The sequence below is a fragment of the Pan paniscus genome, chromosome 7, assembly GCF_029289425.2.
Source record: "Pan paniscus chromosome 7, NHGRI_mPanPan1-v2.0_pri, whole genome shotgun sequence".
In the NCBI taxonomy this organism is placed as follows: domain Eukaryota; kingdom Metazoa; phylum Chordata; class Mammalia; order Primates; family Hominidae; genus Pan; species Pan paniscus.
The window spans coordinates 60,944,981-60,970,921 of NC_073256.2; the positions used below are offsets into that span (position 1 = coordinate 60,944,981).

The window sequence follows — 25,941 nt, forward strand, 5'->3', positions numbered from 1 at the left end:
CCTACGTTAACTACATTCATCTCTCTTACTTTTGCTTTTAGTCTTCAGAGTAAAGATAAAAACAAACAAGCAAACAAAAAAACAAGTAAACAAAAAAAGACAAAAAAGAGGAAAACAAATGCAATTCAAGTTTTTAAGCTGAGATCCACTCTCTTCTTCCTCTTATAAAAGTCACCCTCTTTCAGGCCGGTGTGGTGGCTCACGCCTGTAATCCCAGCACTTTGGGAGGCCGAGGCAGGCAGATCACCTGAGGTCAGGAGTTAGAGACCAGCCTGGCCAACATGGCAATACGAAAATTGGCCAGGTACGATGACTCATGCCTGCAATCCCAGAACTTTGGGAGGCTGAGGCGGGCGATCACCAGGTCAGGAGTTCAAGACCAGCCTGGCCAACAGTGAAACCCCGTCTCTACTAAAAAAAATTTGCCAGGCATGGTGGCACATGCCTGTAATCCCAGCTACTCAGGAGGCTAAGGCAGGAGAATCGCTTAAACCAGGGAGGTGTAGATTGCAGTGAGCCAAGATCACGCCACTGCACTGCAGCTTGGGCAACAGAGTGAGACTTCGTCTCCAAAAAAAAAAAAAAATTAGCTGGGCATGGTGGCGGGCACCTGTAATCCCACCTACTTGGGAGGCTGAGGCAAGAGAATCGCTTGAACGTGGAAGGCGGAGGTTGCAGTGAGCCGAGATCGCACCACTGCACTCCAGCCTGGGTGACAGAGTGAGACTCCATCTCAAAAAAAAAAAAGTCACTCTATTTCTCTTGATGACCATCAATTTTCCTGCCTTGTCCAACACAGTCTCAGAAAACCCTTTTTATCTGCTCTATCCCTTCTAAGGAAGTAAAAAGACATTTTCTTTCTTCTTTTAAGGCATTCAACTTGCCAAGTAACCAAATTTTAACACCTACTATTCCATCTTGATGTGGCATTATGCACATCTATACTCACTTGGTGTGCAGGAGAGCTCTGGGACTCAACTCAGTTAGAACTACTTGGCAGCCAGGACATGCTGATGTCCTGGGAATTGTCCCCCCACAATCTCACTGGGAACAGTACTCTATTCATTGAATATGTGACTATTGAGTGAAGGTGTTTACCCACACCTCTTTCTTCTCCCCAAAGAAAATGAAGACGTACTGGGCTGGGTGCGGTGGCTCACGTCTGTAATCCCAGCACTTTGGGAGGCCGAGGTGGGTGGATCACGAGGTCAGGAGTTCGAGACCAGCCTGGCCAACATGGTGAAACCCTGTCTCTTCTAAAGATACAAAAAATTAGCTGGGCGTGGTAGTGGGCGCCTGTAATCCCAGCTACGCAGGAGGCTGAGGCAAGAGAATTGCTTGAACCCAGGAGGCAGAGGTTGCAGTGAGCTGAGATCGTGCCATTGCACTCCAGCCTGGGCAACAGAACGAGACTCTGTCTCAAAAAAAAAAAAAAAAAGAAAGAAAACGAAGATCCGCCCATGCAAGGTGTGTCTTCACTTCCTAAGGAAGTAATACTGCAGAGAAGAATGTCATGACTACTCCTCTCATATAATTGCAGTAGAAAGACACGAGATGATGAAGAAAGGAAGGCGAGCATAAAAAGAAGAGCATTCCTTATATGGATGACAAATGTAAAGAGGAAACTTGAAAAACCAGCTTTCTCAGTTCCGAGCATTCCAGGAAACATTCTTCTATGAGTAACAAAGGTTCTAAACCAAAGGCTAGGCCAAAACATGGTAGCACATGATTCCAGATTCCTTTCAGTTTATCAAGGCACTTGGTTTTCTTTTTTTTTTTTTCAGACGGAGTTTCGCTCTGTCACCCAGGCTGGAGTGCAGTGGCGCCATCTTGGCTCACTGCAAGCTCCGCCTCCCATTCTCCTGCCTCAGCCTCCCAAGTAGCTGGGACTACAGGCGCCTGTCACCACGTGCCCGGCTAACTTTTTGTATTTTTAGTAGAGAGATGGGGTTTCGCAGTGTTAGCCAGGATGGTCTGGATCTCCTGACCTCGTGATCCACCCACCTCAGCCTCCCAAAGTGCTGGGATTACAGGCGTGAGCCACCACGCCCAGCCTTGGTTTTCCATTAAGTTTAAGGTCTTAGTCCTGTTGAAAGCAGATTCAATTCAGTCTGAATTTCAGCCTCAATGCCCAAAGGAAACCTAGTGACAAATGCCATTTTGCTCCAGGCCCAGGCTTAGGAGAGACTCTCTCAATGACCATCAACAGTACTTATTCTCATGTGGCACTGTATAAAGCAGGTGGAAAGGGGGGGCCTGCTTTAGTGGGAAGTCCCACTTTGTTCAAGATTTTCTTAAATCAAGTGCCACAGGCACCAAAACAGTTACCCAAAATAACCTTCTGATTCAGGCCATGAGGACATCCTGGCAGCGTCTGGCAGAAATGACTGAGGGAGCCAGTACTTTCTTAAAGTACTCTCACATGTAGTGAACGCTGGTGAGATACACCGTGATACTACACAGATAAGTGCCCTGGAAACACTGGCTAGGGGATTCATTCTTTCCATCATCCCTCATGACTGTCACTCAAAATATTACCTGAGGCCTACTGCACATGGTTCCACTGTTCACTGCTTTGAATTTAACATTCTGAACTCCGGGCCCTTCCGAAATTTTAATGGATAATCGTAACACCAGAAGTGTTATTTTAATTGACTTAAAAATCTGCTAAAGTCCCCAGCTTGCTGCCATTGCTCTCCAAATAATACTGAGTCTGAGATCCTGGCCAAAAATGAGATCAGATTATAGAGTTTGTTAAGATCCAGTGTGGTAGTGAAAGCAGACACTTCCTGGATACCTCTAATACTCCAGAATTAACAGAATTAACCTTTTTCAATGACCAGTACACATCAGTTTACGTGGGTGTCTTTCCAAAAGCCATGATCCCAAGTCTCTGCCTTAAAAATGAATCAGATTTTTCCAGTGTAAAAATAATATTGGCTGGGCATGGTGGCTTATCTCTGTAATCCCAGCACTTTGGGAGAGCAAGGCAGGACTGCTTTAGTTCAGGAGTTCAAGACCAGCCTGGGTAACATAGTGAGACCCTGTCTCTATAAAACATTTAAAAAATTAGCCAGGTGTGGTGGTGTGTGCCAGTAGTCCCAGCTACTTGGCAGGCTGAGTTGGGAGGATCGCTCAAGCTGAGGAAGTCAAGGTTGCTGTGAGCCCTGATGGCACCTCTCACTCCAGCCTGGATGACAGTGAGACCCTGTCTCAAAACTAATAATAATAATAATATGTGCTCATAACAAATTTGATAAATATAGAAAATGAGAAAGTAAAACAAGGAAAAATGCTACTGGCCCAGTACTGCAAAATAACCATAATTAACCTATTGGTGTACTAGCTTTATCAGTTGGACTAGGCACTACTTATATTAGCCAACTGAGAGGCCACTGCCAAATTAAATAAAATATAAAGTCAAAATAAAAATGAATTAAAATAGTTACTTTTTAAAGAGAAAGTTTTCTATTATTACATAAGTAATCTATGCTTATTGAAGAAAAAAAATAACATACAGGTAACCAAAAAGAAGGGGTGAAAATCACATATAAGCTCACCTCCTAGAGATAGTTATTGCTCATAATAAATGCAGCATTCTTTTCTCAGGTACATACATAGGTATGCCTTGCTTTTATAAAAATGGGGTCATAAATACATAATGTTTTGTAACCTGCTAGTTTTTACTTGATATACATCTAACGCCATCATTTCAAATGGCTGCATAGTGTTCTATGCTGTGGAAATACCATAAATTATTCAATCAGTAACTTATTAGGTTGTTTCTGGGGATATTTTATTCAACTATTAGGTCCATAAATCTTGTATAGTCTAATAATAAGTAAAATTTTTTACCTTTTTCTTCAAGTTTAATTTTTTTTGACTGGACAGCTATAATGAGACAAAGTTTATTCCAAACCACTTAACCACTCTTTTTTGTTTTTTTGAGATAGGGTCTTGCTCTGTCACCCAGGCTGGAGTGCAACGGTGCGATCTCGGCTCCCTGCAACCTCTGCCTCCCGGGTTCAAGCAATTCTCCTGCCTCAGCCTCCCGAGTAGCTGGGACTACAGGCATGTGCCACCACACTTGGCTAATTTTTTTGTATTTTTTTTTTTTTTTTAGTAGAGACGGGGTTTCACTGTGTTAGCCAGAATGGTCTCGATCTCCTGACCTCGTGATCCACCCACCCTGGCCTCCCAAAGTGCTGGGATTAAAGCCATGAGCCACTGCGCCCGGCCACGTCTCTTATTTTTCATGACACATTTGTGAACTAGCTACAGATTGATTTTAGAAACGTGATTTTTCCAAGGAAGAAATACCAAGAAAAGAATGACTATTTAGTAATTCCTCTTTGTACAGAAATGAAAATAGCTTTTTGGCTGCCATTATTAAGAACCAAATTAAACAGACACTTGGAATGTTCCCTACTGGCTGTATATTTATTGGAAGTTCATGGGTTTCACAGACTCTACTTATATTGAAAGGCTCATTCAGGGTTAAGATCAGCTCCCTGTGCCCTCTGGAGTGGGGAGACACGTCGATCTTATCTCTGTACAGACACCATGTTCATTGGGCCTCATATGTTCTGAAAACAGACACAGATGTAGAAAATAACCGTGCATGCAGCTTCATGTCTGAGAGGTCAGTTTTTTGAAACATAATGAGGTTGAAAGATTGAAAGACTGAATAGTAACATCAATATCTTATGACCAGGCAAACTACAGTTTGGCTCAAATGTCCTCACCAGTCTTTTCTCACCTCAAGCAATTTTTAGTACTCTGCAAACATGTAATTAACTATGCTATAAAAGCCAAGGATTCTACAGATCCCTCCCTTTTTTTTTTTTTTTTTCCAGACAGAGTCTTGTTCTGTTGCCTAGGCTGGAGTGCAGTGGTGTGATCTTGGCTCACTGCAACCTCCACCTCCCAGGTTCAAGCAATTCTCCTGCCTCAGCCTCCCAAGTAGCTGGGATTACAGGCGTGCACCACCACGCCCGGCTAATTTTTGTATTTTTGGTAGAGAGGGGGTTTCACCATGTTGGTCAGGCTGGTCTCGAACTCCTGACCCCAAGTGATCCACCCGCCTTGGCCTCCCAAAGTGCTGGGAATACAGGCATGAGCCACCGCACCCGGCCAGATCCCATTTTCAAGTGCTGAAATATTAGGGCCACAATTTCCTGGCTAAGGTAGGGCGGGTCTTTTTCAGACATGGCAGTGCGTTACTTGTGTGACAGTTTTTATTTTTATCTTTATTATTATTTTTAAAAACCTAGCTCCTGCAGGAAGTATGACACTTTTTAAACAGCAGTGGCAAAACATGTCCTCAGAGAGCCCTTTCTTCATTATGAGCACAAAAAGGTTTTATTGTCCTAAATGCTATACAAAGTATAACAAATAGACACTCTCAGCAGCCTGTGTTTCAACCGGAGACACTTCTGTCAAGCACAAAGGAAAATATACAAAAGGGCACAGGCATAACTAAATTCAGATGCATTTCTATTACGTGCAAATAAAGGTGGGTGGAAGAGAGAGCAGAGAGATGAATAGGGGACTCCTAGGAGTAACTGTTTTGATTGGGAAAGGTGAGAATGGCCACCTTCCTGACTCTAGAGAACTCATTACAGAGGAGAAGGCAGAACACTTACTTGTGGCCTTAGCCATTCCAATGGAATTAGAATTTATTTGTATTAAGTCCATCCTATGTGTGCCCCTGGGCTATTTGTTGTATATACAAAAATGTTGAGATAAAATGTGTCCCTCTCCTCTATCTCTAGTGAGAGCTGACACACAGATAATACATTCCACTGTGCTTGGATTCGTTAGGGCCTTCTACATTGCTTCCTGCTCCTAGGGTGTAGTGGGTAGGGTCCAACTTTCCTTGCAGCCCCCTCTCTTCTGAAATGGGCTGTGTGAAGACAGGGACCAACCTGGTCACAGTCTGTGATGTAAAGTGCTCATGAGCCAACATTAAGCTCCCCACCCCCCATATGGGCTACACGCTACCTCTGCCCAGATCCCCTGCAGGTGGCTGTGAGGTCAGATGGGGAGGAGAGTCTGGTAACACTGATAAAATACAGTAGATCCATATGCTAACACAATATTATTCTCACATTATCTCAGGTGAGCCTCATTTGAGAGGAACACTGTCTTAGCTCAGAAAAGTAATTGCAAAATTTTCCTGGTTAATTATTAATCTTCTCTAAGTGACAAAAGGAAATCCAGAGCAAAGTCAGGGCTGGAAGGGACTTTGAGAGGTCATTTATCTCCTGCCTTTAGAGAGTACACTGAAAACACTGCAAACAAATATAATCCCATGTTTAGATGACTTCAGGAAAAAGGGTTACATTTTTTGGCATCCAGATTGCCCATTTTATAATACCCTCCATCTTTGCATCTCATCCAGCAGACCTCAAATGTCAACGTGCACCAGAATCACTTGGGAGATTTTTTAAACACAGGCTGCCGGCCCTACCCCATGTTTTCTGATTCAGCAGGGCCTGGGTGGGGCCTGAGAATCTGCATTTCTCACATGTTTCCAGGCGGTGCTGACGCTGAAGAAACAGGGTCCCCACTGTCGGCACCTCTGTTCCAGCCCAACCCTTGCTGGACCTGACCCTTTTATTCTAGATGGAAATAGATACCAGTGGGTCACCATTCTTTGCCACTGAGACACACATATACTTGAAGAACAATTCAAGAGTCTCCCGGTCATTTGTTTCCTCTTCCAGGCTAAATAATAGAAGTTCCCTACCCTCTTATCATAGGTATCATTTTCCAACCCTCAATTGGTTTTTTTTTTTTTTTTTTGAGGTTCTTTGTGGAGCCAAGTCTCTTTGTTGTGGAGCCATGAACTAGACCCAGAACCTTAGAGACTGGCTGAGGTTGGGCACGGGGGGAGGGACTCACAGACTCACAGAACCACGCAGGCCGCTCATGTTATTACTCCCCAGTACCCAAGCCTTCCTATCAGCCCTTCTTCTGATTCATGTGCTTCTAACTCCTTTACAAGCTGCAATAATGCTCAGTAGACCTTCATAATGCCTTTCCTCTGAGAAGCTGAAGGCATTTCCCTAACTAATATTACAGTTGACTCAATATCCTAAACCAGTGCGGGGTTAAGTAACTTGTTGAATTGCAAACCAGTTCAGGAAGGGAGAATCTGGAACTCCAGATTTCTATCTAAATATCATTTTATGGAGAAAGATGCTTTGATATTTATTGCACTTTATAACAAGTTTACCCCCTCCACATAATAATAATAGTTTTAGGTGCAAGTGAAACTGTGAAGCTTCTCCTCTTTGTAGGAGGATTGCAACGGAGGACTGAGAGTGGGGGGCAAGGCTTCTGGGGTCAGTCTTGTCACTTGTCCCCATCACTTCCCAGCTATGGAGGAGAAAGGGAAGGCACAGCCCAGGTGGCACAGCTGTCTGTCCTAATCGTCTTTGGCAAAAGCTCAGAGGAGCTGAATGCTGAAGTATCCTCAACCCACCCCACTCATCTTGTTTCCCTTTTCTTCATTTTCACATTTTTTTTCTGCCAGTGTAGTTACTGAATGTCAGGGGGCCTAGTTTCTGCGTCCTGCCTTGTTGTAGCATGTGGGTTGGAACTATGCTTTCCTTGTGCACCGCATGTGCTGTGGGGTGCTTAATACATGCTAAATAATGACAGCAGTACCCCGTATGCGAGAAATCAGCCTTCCTCCTGAGGGCCATATCCCATTATGTTACACTTGTTTTTAAGATGGACGGAAGCTGAAGGCATCCCTCCCGCTCACTGCTCCTTCCACTTTAGATGAACAGCTGGAACTCACATAACACAGCCTCTTCCGACAAGATTTCCTTTAGAGAGAGAACATTCTAGGGATGTGATCACTGAGCATCCGGGCTCCAAGCCGAAAGGCAACCTGTTACATAGCGCAGTTCCCATTTAGCCATGCAGGCAAGGGACTCATTACAACCTCATGTGAGGGAAGGGGTCCCAGAGAAAAGGTTCCTCTCTGCATCCCTGAGAAACCCCTCAAAGCTTCTGAGCAGAAGGCTATCCCTCTAGGCAGAAAGTAACAGTGAAATAAATCTGCAACCGGCAGCGATTCTGTCAGAGCCTCTGGGTCTGTAACTATTTTAAGACGTGGAGGAGTAGGATGAGAGCACGGGCAGCTGGACAGAGTGGCTCCAACAGGACTGCAGGGGAGACGTGCGGTCACCTGCGGCGTGGGAACAGCAGGGCAAGGGCAGGCGGGCTCGGCTCCTGGACTCCTCCGCGGCCACAAAGCTGCCCTGTTTCTCCGCACCTGGACCCCCAGTGTGTGACTCTGCATAGAGCTCATCATGATTTGTCGCCCAAGGTCATAACCAGTCACAGCCAGCATCATTTCACCAGGCACACGGGGTAGAAGCAGCGAAGAGAATCGCAGCACCGGCAAACACAAGGAATTCCGGCACTAACACTTACATAATGAAAACCTTCTCCGCTCTCACTCACCGCTGCCACTCTCTCACAGCACGTAAATCATTAAAACGAACACTCCTCAAGTGTTTATGCGCATTTTAGCAACTCATCATAAAGCACATGCTTCCTAGTAGTAGAAAAACCTACAGAAACGTCTGTGAAATTAAACAATGGATAAATTCGAATCAGCTTTTCTCTTTTGCAGGACTAAGAACTACAATAGATCAAGTGAATACTGGTGTGAAAACTAATACCCAACTACAGTGTACCTTTAAAAATGCTCCACTGAGATTCTGATGGTGCCTTATTAACAATTAGAAGTAAGAAGTAATAGCAATAAGTCAGAATTTTTGGATAAAAATATATATTATGAAGGATTACCGGAGCAAAACCCCTTTTACTGCTGAAGATGACATTAGAGGCTTCTGTTATCATTATAATTCATCTGGGCAGCAAATTTCTCTTCAGCTCAATAAAAACTAAGTATGAAGTAAGTTTCTTTCTAAAAATAGCCCAAGAACTCAGTACTACTTTCCTTTCTTACACTCTTTTCCTACTAAATGGAACACTGAAGTATTTCCTTTCATTGTTGACACTTTATGTCATTTGCATTTAAAATCAGACAATACATAATAACAAAGAAGTCTTTAACTAAATCTTTTCAAAATGGGAAAATGGCTTTCACAATACTAACTGTGGACCTGCCTCCTTCCTTGCTCTAGAGATGACAGGCACAGATAGCTGGTGAGCACCTATCCTATCGCCTAGGAGAACTGTTTTATTAATATCAATATTCCTAAAGCTGATACATTTACTTGCTAATTGATAAAGAAATTCCTGCCTGGTTCTCTGCTGTAAGCAAACTGTTTGGCTTGAGGTCAGTCCACATTGAAAACACACTTCTAAATAAGCAAGATGATTCAAATTTAATTTAAAATATTCAATATCAAAATCTTTTGTTTTCTTCAGTACAAATTTAAGTTGGTAATAATGTGTTAGATGAACTGCAGTTAAGGTTACAGAATCCCATGGCCTTTGGTTACTTTTGATAACTAACTCAGTCTAAAAGAGGATGCTTTAAATTATTCTCTAAAACCTTCTTCCTAAATTAATTTTTTAAAGTGCTTCTCTTTAGGCATATATGGGTTTATTTTTTAAGCACGAAATCCCCCTTAAAAGGATAAAAAACTGTCCATCTATACATTCAAGAAAATTACATTTGACACTCCATTATTTCTACAAAATAAACTTGTAGCACAGAGTATAACAGGAATTAACTTTCAACATTTTTTTCTCAAGAATTAGGTTACCATAGTAGAAAACAAAGCTCAATGACACAATACAATGTTTCTGTATTTACAGAAACCATATCCATTAATCAAATATTTTAACATAAAATAATAATCTACAGATTGCTTTTGCAAAAATAAGAATCGAAAACTTTTTCTTGGGCAAATTGAATAAGGCAGATTTATTGCAGTAGGAGACATTTAAAGAAAAACCTTTTGCCACCTCTCTTAGCTTTCTCTAACGTACCAACCTGAAAGCTTCCAGTTTTCCCAAGAGATAAACATTACTATGACGGTAACATTAGGAAGATTTAAGGAGAAAAGAACAAAGAGAAGTCTTAAAATTCCACCCAGTACTTACAAGTAGTTTCCAAGAAAACTGAGCCACAATTCTTCAGAAGACTGCTCTCCTGATCACAAACACAATCTGAAGTCTAAAATAGATATCCTACCACATTAGGCCGAGAAGTCACATTTCAGCTTGCTAACTTCTACTTTTACAACTCATAGAACTAACCCCGGCTAAAATTAACTGCAGCCAAGCGGCAGGCAGGAACACGCTGATTTGCATCATGTGTGCCGGGATTTATTCACTAGGACAACATCGGTGTCCTCTTAATGGGAAATGCGGCCAAGGGGCGTGCCCTGGTGAACAATACATAGCATCATGATTATGCTAATTACTGAATTCAGTCCAATAATACTAACTTCTTTTAAGTTGTTTTTGCAAGTACTGACAAAGAGAAGGAGTAAGCTTTTTCCCAACAGGCATTCACTTGATTTTTAAGCACATTCAAATCAGACCAAACTTTGGCAACAAGGTGGCAGTGCTGTGTGCTCTTCACAAGCAAAAGCAAAGCAAAAGGACATTCTGTCCGATTATTTAAACAGCGTGATTAGATGCAGCACTACGTGAAATTAAATAGACACAGAATATACATATCAGTAAGTCTATCCACCAGAATCCTGAAATAAAAGCTTTTTCTTTCTCTATAATGAACTGATTGCAGGGACTTGCTTTCTGGCTCTGCCTCCTCCTGCACCTCCCAAGGAGTCGCTATGAAGACACAGATTCAGTAATAAATCACAACTGAGAATAAACATCTCAAATATTTGCAAAGGCATTGTCCTTGGCAAGAAGCATTTTAAGGTGGATTTAACTCCTTGGCTAGAAAAATTGTCCTCTGTAGGTGACTGACCATCTACAAAGCATGTTGGAACTCAAGTTAACAGGTAAAGACCCCAAACATACAGCTGACACTGAAAAGAAAATCAGAACATGAAAAACTTTTTCTCGAAAATATAAGTACAACTTATAACAAAGACACAAAACCGCTTAGTATCTACTCGAGATGGTTTTGGACTAGTTTACTTTAGACTAAGTTCTGATGACATATTTTGCTCTTATTGAACACTCTATGAAAGATATCAAAGCACTTTACAAACATCAATCAAATCTCCAAGCATCTTTGGGAGATGTCATTTTCCTCTTTTTTTTTTTCCCCCCCACAGACAGGTAAAAGACAGGGTAATTCCATTTCAACGACTTCAACCAACCCTGGATCACCCCATCTCCTCCTGAGACCTTTATAACATCTTCCGTATTAACCACTTACCTATAATCCTATAGACCTTTTCAGAGCCATTTGTTTTCCTCATTTTAAAATGTCATATGTTAGTTTGGACTTCAGGAGATTCACTCTACTTAACACCCAGATGCCAGGCCCGAACCCCAGGGGCTTAAAAAGCCCTCCTTGACTCTCTCTTGCAGACAGGTATCCTGCAACACGGATCCCTAAAACATGGCGATGCCCTCAGGAGGCACTGTCCATCTGCAGCCTGCTGCCCAAAGCACAAACCGGTTGATCTTCATTGGTGTGAGTTGGACATCACCAGCACAATCTCCCTCCTGTTGTTTACAAACACTGCTGGCTGCTGATCTGAGATTGCATCCCCTCGGCCTAACCTGAGGCTCTGTGCCAGCACCTGCCCCACCTCTGCAAGAGGGTGGCTGGTATGCATTCCCCTTCACTCCAACCCAGAGTCATGGGAGGCAGGCATTTCCTGCTCTGTGCTGAAAGAAGAGAAGTCAGCACTCATCAAAGATGGCTAGCTGCTAATGAACAGAATTATTCTCAATAATCCACTGCAAACTCACTCCAGAAGTCTTAATGCCAAAAAGGACCTTGTAAGGCTATTTTTGACATGATATTCTCATCCTATTATGTCATAGTTCAGGACAAAAGTCTCTAAGCCAAAATATTATTTCTGCCCTAAACCAGAAAGTAAGAAAAAGCAAATACACCAAGTGCATTTCTGCATCAGAGTTTGTATTGGAAAGGAGCAATCTGATGTATGATGGATCCTACATCCATTCATCGGAAGGCAGGGGCCCCTGAGCAATGCTCCAGTTCCTCACATGTCAGATATGTCTAGTATGACTCTGCTGTTTCAACAGCAGCCACACCTGTTTCACAGTGGAAGAACCAAAGCATTCCAAATAAAACAGTCTCCTCCAATTTACATTAGTCATTCTGCTGCTTCCTTTTCATTAGTGAAACTACTTGAGTCAACAGTGCTTTTGTTCTAGGTATACTTATGACAGTAGATAAAAATCTGTATCAGAGTACCTTTAAAAGCAGAGTAAATTCTTCCCATTTGTTCTCATTAATTTTTGGTGGTAGAGGAGGGACAGGGAAGGCGGTGACCTATGGGATCTTTAGTTCAACGAATCCATGAAATTAAAGAAAATTACTATGTTTATGAATGTCCACTAATGAATTAACCCAGATACCAACCTTCTATGAGCAGTTACATGTATAATTTAAAATTTTCTAGTAGCTGCTTTTAGAAAAGTAACAATAAAGAGGTAAAATTAATTTAATAATATATTTTAACTCAATATATCCAAGATATGATCATTTTAATGTGTAATAATCATAAAAACTATTAATGAGATATCTTCATTCTTTTGTTTGTACTGCCCCAAGCCTGTGCAATCCAATGCGTATTTTACAATTAGTACATTCCAATCTGGACAATCCACATTTCCAGTGCTCAGTACCCACATGTGCCTGGTGACTATCATAGTGGAAAGCCAGAGTGTACAAATATCTTCCTGACAACAGCTTTTCTACAACATGTACTAATATTTACAGGTTTCTGGGCATGTGCACACTTATATACACTCAAGAAACATCAACTAAATACTGGGCATATAGGATGAAAAACGCCTAGTTTTTGTCCTCAAGGAGCTCAAAGTTTAGATACTTGGCATCCTTTGTTTTTTAGAGCTAGGGTCTCATTCTGTCACCCAGGCTGGAGTGCAGTGGCACAATCATGGCTCACTGCAGCCTTGACCTCCTGAGCTCAAGCAATCCACCCACCTCAGCCTCCTGAGTAGCTGGGACTACAGGCACGTGCCAGCACACCTGGCTAATTTTAAAATTTTTTTGTAGAGAGGAGGTCTCACCATGTTGCCCAGGCCAGCCTCGAACTCCTGGGCTCAAGTGATTCTTCCACCTCAGCCTCCCAAAGCACTGGGATCACAGGCATGAACTACTGCCCCTGGCTTCTTGGCATTCTTTACCTTTGAAATAATATGCAAAATATTCTGTGTTCTCTGTGTGTATTCTTCTGGGGAGATAACTTTCTTCATCACTTTATTAAAGGAGTCTGTGTCTCAAAAAGGTTAAGAGCCAGGAGACTAGACTAGTAGCAGATGCTGGGAGAAATGGAGAGCTAAGGAAAATGAAGGAACTGAGACAGATAGAAGGGGAAAGATCCGAGGAGAAAGAAAGACTAAAAGGAAGATAAATAAACAAAAAAGAGAGAAGAATTTCATTGCTAGACATGAAATTTTAGTTATAAAATCATATAATAAAAATTGGCGGCCAGGCGTGGTGGCTCACACCTGTAATCCCAGCACTGTGGGAGGCCGAGGTGGGTGGATCACGAGGTCAGGAGTTCAAGACCAGCCTGACCAACATGCTGAAACCCTGTCTCTACTAAAAATACAAAAAAAAATAGCCAGGCATGGTGGCGCACGCCTGTAGTCCCAGCTACTCAGGAGACTGAGACAGGAGAAGCCACTTGAACCCAGGAGGCAGAGGCTGCAGTGAGCCAAGATCATGCCACTGCCAAGATCACACCAGCCTGGGCAACAAAGCGAGACTCCGTCTCAAAAAAAAAAAAAAAAAAAAAAAAAAAAAAAAGGGCATGTTCCAGTTACTATGCCAGGTACTGGGGACAGATACAGAGATGAAAGACAAGGTCTCCATGTCCAGGGAGTTCACATTTTAGTGACAGAACAGACTCACCCAGGCAGATACAATACTTGGGTAAGTATGAAGACGCAGTTTATGTGCAATGTGCTATGGCTACAGCGGGGAGAGGAAGGAGGGTGCCACACAAGAGGGACGCAATACCCCCCCAACCTTTTTTTTTTTTTAATTGAGAAGATGTCTCACTCTGTCGCCCAGCCTGGAGTGCAGTGACACGATCTTGGTTCACTGCAACCTCCACCTCCCAGGCTCAAGCGATCCTCCCACCTTAGCCTCCCAAGTAGCTGGGACTATAGGTGTGCACCACCACACCTGGCTAATTTTTATATTTTTTGTAGAGATGGAGTTTTGCTATGTTGCCCTGGCTGGTCTCAAGCTCATAATAGGATAGTAAATAAATAGGCTGGGCTCAAGCAATCCACCCAACTCGGCCTCCCAAAGTGCTGGGATTACAGGCGTGAGCCACCATGCCTGACCCCTCATTTCTTAAATAAAGGTTATTTTCTGATCAAATTTTAAATCTATGTTCTGGAATAACTCAAGATTCTGCATTTTAGTTTGGAACCTTAGAAAAGCATGGATAGGTCATGGAGAAATCAAGTATTCTAAAATATTTTAAAATGACATCTGGAAATAGCAGTGAAGTTTCTATTCTGAGCTATTTATCATCAACTTGAACCTGGTTATTTGATCCAACTATTTAAGGTTGAGGCAGGAGGATCACTTGAGGTCAGGAGTTTGAGACCAGCCTGGCTAACGTAGCGAAACCCCGTCTCTACAAAAAACTTAGCCGGGCACGGTCACACATACCTGTAGTCCCAGCTACTTGGGAGGCTGAGGCATGAGAATCAGTTGAACCCGGGAGGCGGGGGTTGCAGTGAGCTGAGATCACGCCACCACTCCAGCCTGGATGACAGAGTGAGACTCTATCTCAAAGAAAAAAAAAAGCCATCAAAAAATGAACATTGAAGAAAAAACTCTTCAACTCGTTAAGAATTCTCTGTATTTTATTTATTTATTTATTTATTTATTTTGAGACAAAGTCTCTGTCACAGTAGTGCAATTTCGGCTCACTGCAACGTCTGCCTCCTGTGTTCAAGGATTCTCCTGCCTCAGCCTCCTGAGTAGCTGGGATTATAGGTGTGTGTTCCACCACGACCAGCTGATTTTTGTATTTTTAGTTTCGCCATGTTGGCCAGGCTGGTCTCAAACTCCTGACCTCAAGCATCCATCCACCTTGGCCTCCCGAAGTACTGGGATAACAGGCGTGAACCACTGTGCCTGGCCCACGTTAGGAATTCTTTGGATTGTAGCTGTGGACTCAGAAAGACCTGGGTTCAAAGTGTACCCCACGACCTACTAGCTGTCTGACCTCGAGCAATTGAGCTCACCTCTGTGACTCGGCTTCCTCGCCTGTAAAATGGGGATAATGTTGCTGACATCAAGGGTTGGTGTTGGAAGGAAGTGAGATGTATCTAGCACAGGCACACAAAGAGTCTCAATAAACGGCCAGGGCCATTATGCTCACAGCAGGTCTAGCAGCAGTATGGTACTTGCTGAAGGGCAATTTGGGATATTTACTGAGTGCGGATTAAAGGCTCCCTGTTTTTATAGCATGAAGCTTCTTCAAAAAATAAAATGTTGAAAGGAACTTCAAATGGTCGTTAAGTATTTCAGGAAAACCAGGGTTTGTAAACTCCTTTGGAAAACTCTGTAGCTGCGCCAGCCTGTTTAATTTTCTCCGTGATATGGTCTCATGTCCCCAGCCAGAGGTTAGCACAGGATTCAGGGTCACTGACTGAAGAACACAGGCGAATCATGTGTCTGGGCAGATGGCTGCTGTAAAGTCTCCCTATTCCTTCCTTACCCTAGGGAGTCCCTTCCCGCACTGACTCTGGGCTTGGCCAGTAGGACAACAGCAAACATAATGCTGGGCCCTGGAAAGTGCTGGTGCATGGGGGCTCACCCTCTCTTGCAACTTCGAAATGCCCCGCCCTGGCTTGCCTACCAGAAATGAGAAGGCCACATGGAGTGGGGATGCGCCATCACTGCTGAGTCCCTGCCACTGGTCAGCCCGCTGAGCACCTGATGGGTGGGTCAGGCTATCGTAAACCACACAGCCAGCCAGCTGCCAGCTGACTGCAAAGTCCAGCCAGGCTTGCTCAAGTCAGAACCACTCCGGTGCCCTACAGAACTGTGAGGTACAGAAAGAAATGTTTGTTTTTTTGAGCCACTAGTATCAGGTGGTTTGTTATGCAGCAAAAGCTGACTAACACACATTCCTCCAAAAAGGCTGCATGCTCAGGAGGGCTACACCAGTGTGATCCACAGCGATGCAGTCTTCACACTTCAGAAACGGACTCAATTCACATACATACAAACAGAGAGCTCTAACTCTGCACAGAAGAAACTGGTATCCTCTTCAGCTAAAAAAAAAAAAAAGACGCAAATTCTTCAAGACAGTTCTTTAAAAAACCTTGATAAATAGCTAATTCAGCATAATTTTATGACAGTTTTTATCAGGATTGTGAAAGTAAAGGCAGCATTATGACTGCTGTTGTTTGAATACTCATTTTAACATAGTTGATTTTTTAAATTATATTGGAATTCTCTTGGGGCTTTCATACTGCTCTACATTCAGAACAGCCACCTATTCAACAAACATCTGTTAAAGCACCATCAGGAAACTCCCAAGCATTTGCAAGATTTGTATAAGTGGCAGGATGCCCATGACCACAGCAGAAAGTGGTGTCAATGACAGTTCTGCCTTTAAGAGGCTCATAATGTGATGAGTCATGACACTGTCCCACTGTCCATAAACTTATCATATAAGGGAGTAATTACTAAGCATTCCAAAAGTTAAAAGTTCATTCCAATAGGAACATAAGCAAAGAAGAGGCTTCCAGTTGTGTTAATCAAGAAAGGTTGGCCCGGCGCGGTGGCTCATGCCTGTAATCCCAGCACTTTGGGAGGCTGAGGCGGGCGGATCACCTGAGGTCAGGAGTTCGAGACCAGCCTGGCCAACATGGTGAAACCCCATCTCGACTAAAAATACAAAAAAAATTAGCTAGGCGTGGTGGTACACGCCTGTAGTCCCAGCTACTCAGGAGACTGAGGCAGGAGAATCTGCTTGAACCCAGGAGGTAGAGGCTGCAGTGAGCCAAGATCGTGCCACTGCACTCCACCCTGGGCAACAGAGCAAGACTCTGTCTCAAAAAAAAAAAGAAAGAAAGAAAGAAAGAAAGAAAGGCATCTTCAGCCAGGTGCAGTGGCTCACACCTGTAATATAATCCCAGCACTTTGGGAGGCTGAGGTGGGAAGATCGCCTGAGGCCAGGAGTCCCAGACCAGCCTCAGCACCATATTGAGACCCCATCTCCATTTTCAAAAAAGGGATCTTGGAGGGAGTGGTATTTGTTTTTGTTTGTTTGTTTGTTTTGAGACGGAGTCTCGCTCTGTAACCCCAGGCTGGAGTGCAGTGGCATGATCTCAGCTCACTGCAGCCTCCACCTCCCAGGTTCAAGTGATTGTCCTGCCTCAGCCTCCCGAGTAGCTGGGATTACAGGCACCTGCCACCATGCCTGGCTAATTTTTGTATTTTTAGTAGAGATGGGGTTTCACCATGTTAGCCAGGCTGGTCTTGAACTCCTGACCTCAGGTGATCCGTCCGCCTCGGCCTCCCAAAGTGCTGGGATTACAGGCGTGAGCCACCACACCCGGCCTGGGAGTGGCATTTGAATGGAGCCTTCTCCTAAGCTCTCAACAGTAGCAGGAGTAGAAAGAACACTATACAGAAGCAACACACAAGCAAAGATGGAGAAAAAGGAAAGCTATAATATTTGTCTAGGGGACGGCTTGATTGAGATTCAAGCTCCATCAAGTAATAGCTGCTTTGATGACTATATTACTTAATTTTTCCAAATCTAGGCTATAAAGTATCCAATGAAAGTGGCATCTGCAGCAAGGCTACCTGGTTCAAATGCCAGCTTCATCACTTTGTAGTTGTCTTGGGCAATTACTTTCTCACTGTGCCTTCATCACTTTTAAAATGGGAATAATTATACATGCCTCACGGGGTTATTATGAAGACTAAATGAGTTTTTCATTTGTAAAGTATGTAGAATAGTGCCTGGTATAAATGTTTTGTTAAATAAACTTATATGTTTATGCATACACAGCAAACAGTTATATAGATATAGATAGGCACGTATGAATGTAGATACAGAGATACAGCTTTATCACCAAGAACAGTACCTGGTATGTAGAAAATGCTAAACACACTTAAATGTTTCCCTTCCTCCTCCATTGTCTGGAGTCCACAGAGATCTAGAGCACAAGGTCAGACAAGTTCCATGCACCCCAACATCAGCCTCCACTCAGTTAAAAGAACACAGGCTGTCCTTCCTCTACTTTCACACTGGAAGCTTTCTCCTTTCTCTTGGGGGCAATAATTCTGCACTTGCTGATACAAGATGCTAGGCTTAGCCAGGCACAGTGTCACGCCTATAATCCCAGCACTTTGGGAGGACAAGGACATAGCATTGCTTGAACCCAGGAATTTGAAACCAGTCTGGGCAACATAGTGAGATTTCGTCTCTAAAAATAAAAAAAAAATTAAAAATTAAAAATTAAAAAAAATTAGCAGGTGCAGTGGTACCCGCCTGTAGTCCAAGGTACTTGGGAAGCTGAGGTGGTAGGATATCTTGGGTCCAGAAGTTTGAGGCTGCAGTGAGTTATGATTGTGCCAATGCATTCCAGCCTGGGCAACAGAGCGAGAACTTGTCTCAACAAAACAAAACAAAACAAAAAGATGCTAGGCTTGAAACCACTAGACACAGATACAACACGGCCACTAGCTTCAAAACAAAAGAGCACTAATACCACCTTATGTGATATATGCACCTCAAATGGAAAAATAAGCACAGGCTTATTAAGTGCAACCTTCACTTCTATAATTTATTACTATGCAAGCTAATCTAAAATGAGAAACTCTGAATGCAATAAGATTTTGGGGAAAAAGTCAAAGATTAGATTTAAAGCCACAGTAATTCGAAAGTTAGGTTAACAAAAACCTTACTAATCCCAGACTAATTTGGCTTGAACTAGATATATATCTAAACTGAAAATACTTTTAAATGCAGTTTTATTACTTGAATCAACAAATATTAAACTGAGTTTCCTCTGTTTTTAAAAGGAAAGTACTAAGGATAGTTACTGGATTATACTAAAAACAAAAACAAAAAACCCATTAAAAGTGCTTGAAAATATTCGACTATGTTGAAATAAGTAACATTTTACTGCAATCTTATAGTATTTATTTGTTAGAAACCACTTTTTCATAGATATCACCAAGGTAAACTCCACCCATCACAAACAAAGCCTTATTGTCAATTCTGTATTGGATAGAATGTGAAATAATGAGTTGTGCTAAACTGCTAATCATAAACATCCACTTCTCAGTTTACTCCCTCCGATAATAGGAAAACTATTAAGTATCAAGCAATGAGCTGCTAATTGCCCAAATCTTTTGATACACAGTATAAAATACTAATTTTTGTGATTTCAATCTATACTGTTTCACAATCATTCAAGTCTGTTTCAAGAGCACTTAGAGTCTTTAGGTAAGGATTACCCTACTTTTAACTCGAAATTTAAGGCTTTCTGAGGAAAAGAGGGCTGTAGGAGTCTTTTAACAGAGCCATATTCCTGGGTTCAATCAAACTGAACCAATTGCTAGCTTTGAGACAGTAGGCAAGTTATTTAACAGAGTTCTCTCTGCCCATCTGTAAAATGAGGATAAGGATCCATCTACCTTCTAGGAATGTTGCAAAAATGACTCAATGCACATAAAGCACTTACAACAGAGCTTGGCATGGATTTTTGAAAAAAAAATTTTATACATGGATTTTTTTAAAAAAAGAAAATATACATACAATATATATATTTTATATGTAAGCTATATAAAGTAACGATGAAGGAGAATTCCTAGTTAAACCACCTGGCCATGGTAGGTAGAAAATCTGTTCTGGGGCTCTGGGGCTTTAGGTCCCCTTGCTACCTATTTCAGGTAGACAGGGAACTTGCAGGGTATGCCTGAAAGGACCCTCAAAATGACAGTGGAGAGCCGCCAGCTTCACTGTGAATAATTTCAAGTCCATTCTCAAGACTCCTGCCTTTTCACTATCAGGTCTCTGAGCATCTATAAGAGGCACTTGAAGGGCAGATGCCCACGTGTGTGGTGGAAGACAATACTTGATACCAATTTTCCAAGAGACATGGAAATCAAAAATTTGTTTTCTAATTTGTAATAGTTTTGCTGTAAATGGGTATGATCTGTTTCCAAACAGATAAACTAAGAAGTGGTCACTTTTGGCCAGGCGCAGTGGCTCACACCTATGATCCCAGCACTTTGGGAGGCCAAGGCAGGCGGATCACGAGGTCAGAAGTTCAAGACCAGCCTGGCCAACACAGTGAAACCCCATCTCTATTAAAAATACAAAAATTAGCCAGGCGTGGTAGCGGGTGCCTGTAATCCCAGCTACTCGGGAGGCTGAGGAAGGAGAATCGCTTGAACCTGGGAGGCAAAGGCTGCAGTGGGCCAAGATCGCGCCACTGCACTCCAGCCTAGGTGACAGAGCAAGACTCCATCTCAAAAAAAAAAAAAAAGAAGTGGTCACTGTTAGGGTAAGCAGTTCAAAGTCAAGCTCAAATTAAGAGATAAAATATTTATAAGAGGATCTAGTTGCACTTGGCTATAAGAATCCAGCAGGTGACTACTTCCACAGGTCTCTTGATAAACGTACATGATTGTATCCTTAGGTACTAAGTATTTCATTTAAAAAGTACTAAAAAAATGAGTGTTCGTTTTCAAAGTAGCTGTGATAAGCAAAAAACAAACAAAAAACCCCACCAAAAAACCATAAAACCAAACCCAGAAGGATCAACAACTCAGCTCTCAGAACTATAATAGCCCAATAATTATAATAATCCAAGAGACCATTCTGAGAAACACCAGAGACCAGTTCCTTCATAATACAGGGGGATGGTTCACAAAAGAGGAGTGGACAAACAGTACTGGGATAGTCATGGTTGATTGTAGACTGCGAAATGAAAGCCAATTATCCATTTTAGACATTAATGCTTTCATTTTAAGAGTTGGTTTCTTCTTTTTGACATTATATTCTTGCCTCTCCAATTACAAGGACAGGATTCATTTCCCACTTCTTTGACTCAGATCTGTTTTTTAAAAATGCTCTTTGAAAACAACTGAAAATTATCCTTTTTAGTTTCCCAAACTAAGAACCTTTTATGTAAACCATAAAGAACAGCTCTGGATAGATCCAGATTTCTTTACGGCTTAAAAAAAAAAACTCGAAAAACTCTTTTTTTTTTTTTTTTGGAGATGGAGTCTCACTGTGATGCCCAGGCTGGAGTGCAGTGGCGCGATCTCAGCTCACTGTAACCTCTGCTTCCTGGGTTCAAGCGATTCTCCTGCCTCAGCCTCTCGAGTAGCTGGGACTACAGGCGTGCGCTACCACACCCAGCTAATATTTGTATTTTTAGTACAGATGGGGTTTCACCATATTGGCTAGGCTAGTCTCGAACTCCTGACCTCAAGTGATCTGGCCGCCTTGGCCTCCCAAAGTGCTGGGAATACAGGCCTGAGCCACCACGTCCAGCCCAAAAAACTCTTTTTCAGTAAGATGGATAAAAATGTAAAAGGGCAACATATTTATAAGGTCCAACCAACACTGTGACTTTGAAAAAGAAAATTCTTGCCCTTCTTATTTAAAATTATTAAAGTAATAAGCAGCTAGTTAGACAAAGAGCATTCAAGTTGTTCATACACAGCAGATCAGAACTATGCATTCCCAAATCACAACATCAGATTAGTAGTCACTGTTCTTTGTATCAGCTTTAAATACACCATTTCTTCTCATAAGAGTGTTGTGGTGGTCAGTGCTCAGGAAAAATAATTAAGATAAGGAACGAATAACACAAAACACCCCTCAAACAGTATCCAACAGAGTATCTTCTGAGATCATTTACTAAAGTAATCTCTCTCAAAACCACTTTTATGCTTAAACTAATCCTAGGCACTGAAAAAACAGGAAGAATAAATCACATTTAACTTGCCATTCTTTAGAATGCTGGACAATTCTGAGATGCATGGAGGAAAAAAAGTATTAAAAATAGCCAAGAGAAGGATTAGACAGCAGCTAAAACACAAAGGCCAGGGGTGAGATCAAAATTAGAAACATATAACGTCTGGAGAACTGTCCATATAAGGGCATCCTCATATCAGTAACTCAGTTGGAACAATCCACTGGGCAGAATTAACAGCTGCCACCATCACAGTGGCTGCCTCTCCACCTCTCATTCAGAAACCGCTGGAGTCTTGGGAGACACATATGACATGACTTTATGCTGTTATATTCAGACAGTCAATGTTTGGGGGTATTTTAAAAGCTGGTCTTAACTTTCCTCGTCCTAGATGATAAACTTCATATATTTTGATCTTGCCTTTTTATACAGGTATGAAAAAGCAATAGAAGAGGATAAAACTTTGCTGAGCACTTTTAACCACTCCTATACCACATTGACTTGCATTCCCCAACCCCACAGATTTCCTGACTCCCCTGAGCAGGCGGCTGGTTGTACATTCTCATGTGTTCATTTATCCATCAGGCTCTCAGGGAGCTTCCTAACCTGATGACAAGTGCTTGAGAAAAGAAATGAATAGGATCTTATCTTGCAGGAGTTCAGTGTGCCCTGGAAGACAGGTATATAAATAATTATAATACAGGTAAATCCTGTAACGGAAGTAAGGGATGAAATTCTCTCTGGGGCTTGGGGGAGATTTTGCGATGGAAATACCCAGGCAGAAAAACAGTGAAAGGCATTCTAGGAAGAGCAATCAGTACAGGCAAAGGCTCAGGGGTAGGAAACCATGTAGCATGTTCTGGGAATAGCAAGAAGTATGTGTTCTGAATACAAGTGATGGGATATGAATGGGAGAAGAGGTAGAAGATTAGGTTGCAAAAATAGATTGGTGCTAGATTGCTGGGGCCTACAAGCACCATGCTAAGGAGTGGGTCCACTATCCTGTAGCTCTGAAGCTCTCAACTCTGGATACACATTAAAATCTCCTGAGAAGCTTTAAAACAAAATGCTGATGGCCTGTTATTTGTTAGCAATAATAATTGGGTCCAGGCATTAGCAGTTTTTAAAAACTTCCCACGTAGCAATTCTAACCTGTGGGCAAGAACCACTCCTGTGGGCAACAGGGAGTCAACACCACTCCATCAGCTTAGGATAGCAATAGAAAAACATTAAAACAATAGTTAACTGGGTAACAGTGTGAAGAGAAGATTAGAAACAGAGACTAGGGGAGAACTGTCAGTTAGTTTATAGGTTACTGGAAACAGGCAAGAGATAAGAGTAGTTATTAGCCTTTTTTGGGTTACGGACTTGCATGAATGCCAACGATAAAAGCTAAAAAGCCCTCCCCTGGCTGGGCGCAGTGGCTCATGCCTGTAATCCCGGCACTTTGGGAGGCCGAGGCAGGTGGATCATTTGAGGTCAGGAGTTAGAGACCAGCCTGGCCAACATGGTGAAACCCCATCTCTACTAAAAATACAAAAACTACCCGGACATGGTGGTACGCGCCTGTAATCCCAGCTACTTGGGAGGCTGAGGCAGGAAAATTGCTTGAACTCAGGAGGTAGAGGTTGCAGTGAGCTGAGATCACACCACTGCACTCCAGCCTGGGCAATGGAGTAATACTCTGTTTGAAAAAAAAAAAAGCCCTTTTCCTAAGAAACATGCACGTATGTCAAAAAACGTACATGTAATTTCTGGGGCTGATGAAGCTCTGTGAGTGATGGATTCAGCTTAGGGAAGCCTGGTGTAAAGGCAGCGATGGAAGAAGAGAGACTTTGGAGGTAGAATCATAGCACTGATGACTTCAGTGGGGAAAAGAAGAGGAATTAAGGATGACACTATCATTTCTAGTGTGAGAAGTATAAACAATAAACATGTACTGTGCACCTAAGTGTCAGGAACCGTACTAAGCACTTAACATGTATTGATCTCACTGATTTTTCCCAATTCTATAAGACAGATTGATATCACATCTGTTTCATAGCTGAAGAACCTGAGATTTACAGACGTTAAATTAGCTTGTCCAAGGTCACATGGAGATAAGTAGCGGGGCAGGAATTGAATCCTAGACAGTTTTGACTCCAGAGCTTGTGGTATTAACCTCTCCCCATGCTATCTCTGATGAATGGTACCTGTGCATTAAACAGGGGTGACAGGAGAGTATGGCAGGAGTAGGTTTAGGATGAGCAAGGTGGGGTGGGGATATAAAAAATTAGTTTTAGACATGCTGTGTTCAAGATAATACAAGACATACAGATGACAGTATCTGTTAAATCAGAAAAAATAGGAAAGAGATCAAGAGGTGAGAGAAGGTGGTATGGTAACAGAATATAGCATTTCTGAGTTCTCTCCAGGTGCCGGCGCTGTGCTGAGTGCTTACTCACAATGGCAAAAGTCTATCACTATCTTTCTTCTGCAAGTGAGAGAACAGACGTAGGAAACCAGGGTCACACAGCCACTAAGTGCTGAAGCCAGATTTGAATCCACGAGGCTACCTTCCTAACCTCTAACCCACCCCTCCCCGGCACTCTAAAAAGTAGAAATCCCGGGGTCATAAGTGACTGTAACCCCCACCCCAACAGTTCTAAGACTGCTAGTGTGTCTTAGAACAGGGGTCTAAGATACAGGGTTTTTTAAACAAAGTTTTATATAAAAATGTTTGACAATATTTATGTATTTCCACAGCTTCAAGGATTTTTATATTGTTTCAATTATCAAAGAGTCATAAGGGATAGCTTAGTCTCAACCAACAAATATTGGCAGTGCACTTCCACAGGTCGGTATGCAAGCTTGGGTGTAAACCATGGGCATGACACAGCATGACACCGGTGCCACACAGAGCTACTATGCAAGTCAGAAGCCAGGACAACTAGTCTAGTGGAGACTGTGCTTCCTGAAGCCATAGCGAGGGCAGGAAGTGATGAAATTTCCTTTTTTAATCATTTTTGTAATTTGGAAAACTGTGATTCTTCTCCTCTCTAAAGTAACCAAAATGAAATCTTAAACACTATCCTACAAGTCCAGACTAGTTACTTCAGGTGTAACAGCAGAGTAACTTACGCACTGCAGTTTCAGATAAAAATCGGTTATATTTCAATTCTCAGCACCTTTGAAATACCTGTACTGACAATCATGTAGCCTTTGAGTCAAAAGCACTCCTTCCATAAAAGTACTTTTAAAGGGAATACAATATTATCCTAGAATTTTTTCCTGTTTTAGAATTAAGGTACCTAAGAGAAGAAATATAAAACTCCAGTTAAGAACTTCTGAAGTCCTGTTGTATAACCTCTGGAGCTCAGACTTGTCCATGGCTTGCCTTGAAGGGTTCCCCAACCTGGGAGGTCATTGCTCTCTAGGGCAGTGCATCCTATTGCTGGAGAGCTCTCACCACCACAAGATTCTGTCTTAGACCAAGTAAAAATCCTTTGCCTTATAATCTCTACTCATTCATTCAGTTACTGAGCACAGAAGAGCTACATACCATCCTCTGGTCTTCCTATTCCCTAATCTATAAAGGCTGCTACCACTTTCCTTTTATACCATCCTTCAGATCCAACAACCAAACTCCTTTAGCAGCAGTTCCTGATATGACTTCCTTTCTCCATCCACCACTAGTCCTGCCTCCCTCGTTTGCCAATGTCTCACCTAAACTGTGGTTCAGAGACTTAAACACAATTCATCAACGGTGCTCTAACTAACCCACAAAACAGGACAACAGACTCGATGTAATCTAGGCACGCATCAGTGCAACCTGAGCTT

General features: G+C 42.3%; 2 protein-coding genes across 7 annotated transcripts in view; both read right to left on the reverse strand.

Annotated features, from left to right (window-relative positions):
- The window catches only part of PLAT (plasminogen activator, tissue type), a 507,407-nt gene that overhangs the window by 317,382 nt on the left and 164,084 nt on the right, over positions 1–25,941 (reverse strand). The gene's annotated exons all lie outside the window — the stretch shown is intronic.
- The window catches only part of SLC20A2 (solute carrier family 20 member 2), a 123,908-nt gene that overhangs the window by 73,564 nt on the left and 24,403 nt on the right, over positions 1–25,941 (reverse strand). Inside the window, exon 1 of one of the 6 annotated variants that reach the window (XM_063607174.1) lies at positions 16,029–16,047. The exons of 4 other annotated variants lie outside the window; for them this stretch is intronic. The gene's annotated coding sequence lies outside the window, so the exon portion shown is untranslated. Of the gene's footprint in view, positions 1–10,098; positions 14,343–16,028; positions 16,048–25,941 lie in introns of those variants that run through there. One more of the 6 variants, XM_024929952.4, reaches the window with a different exon arrangement.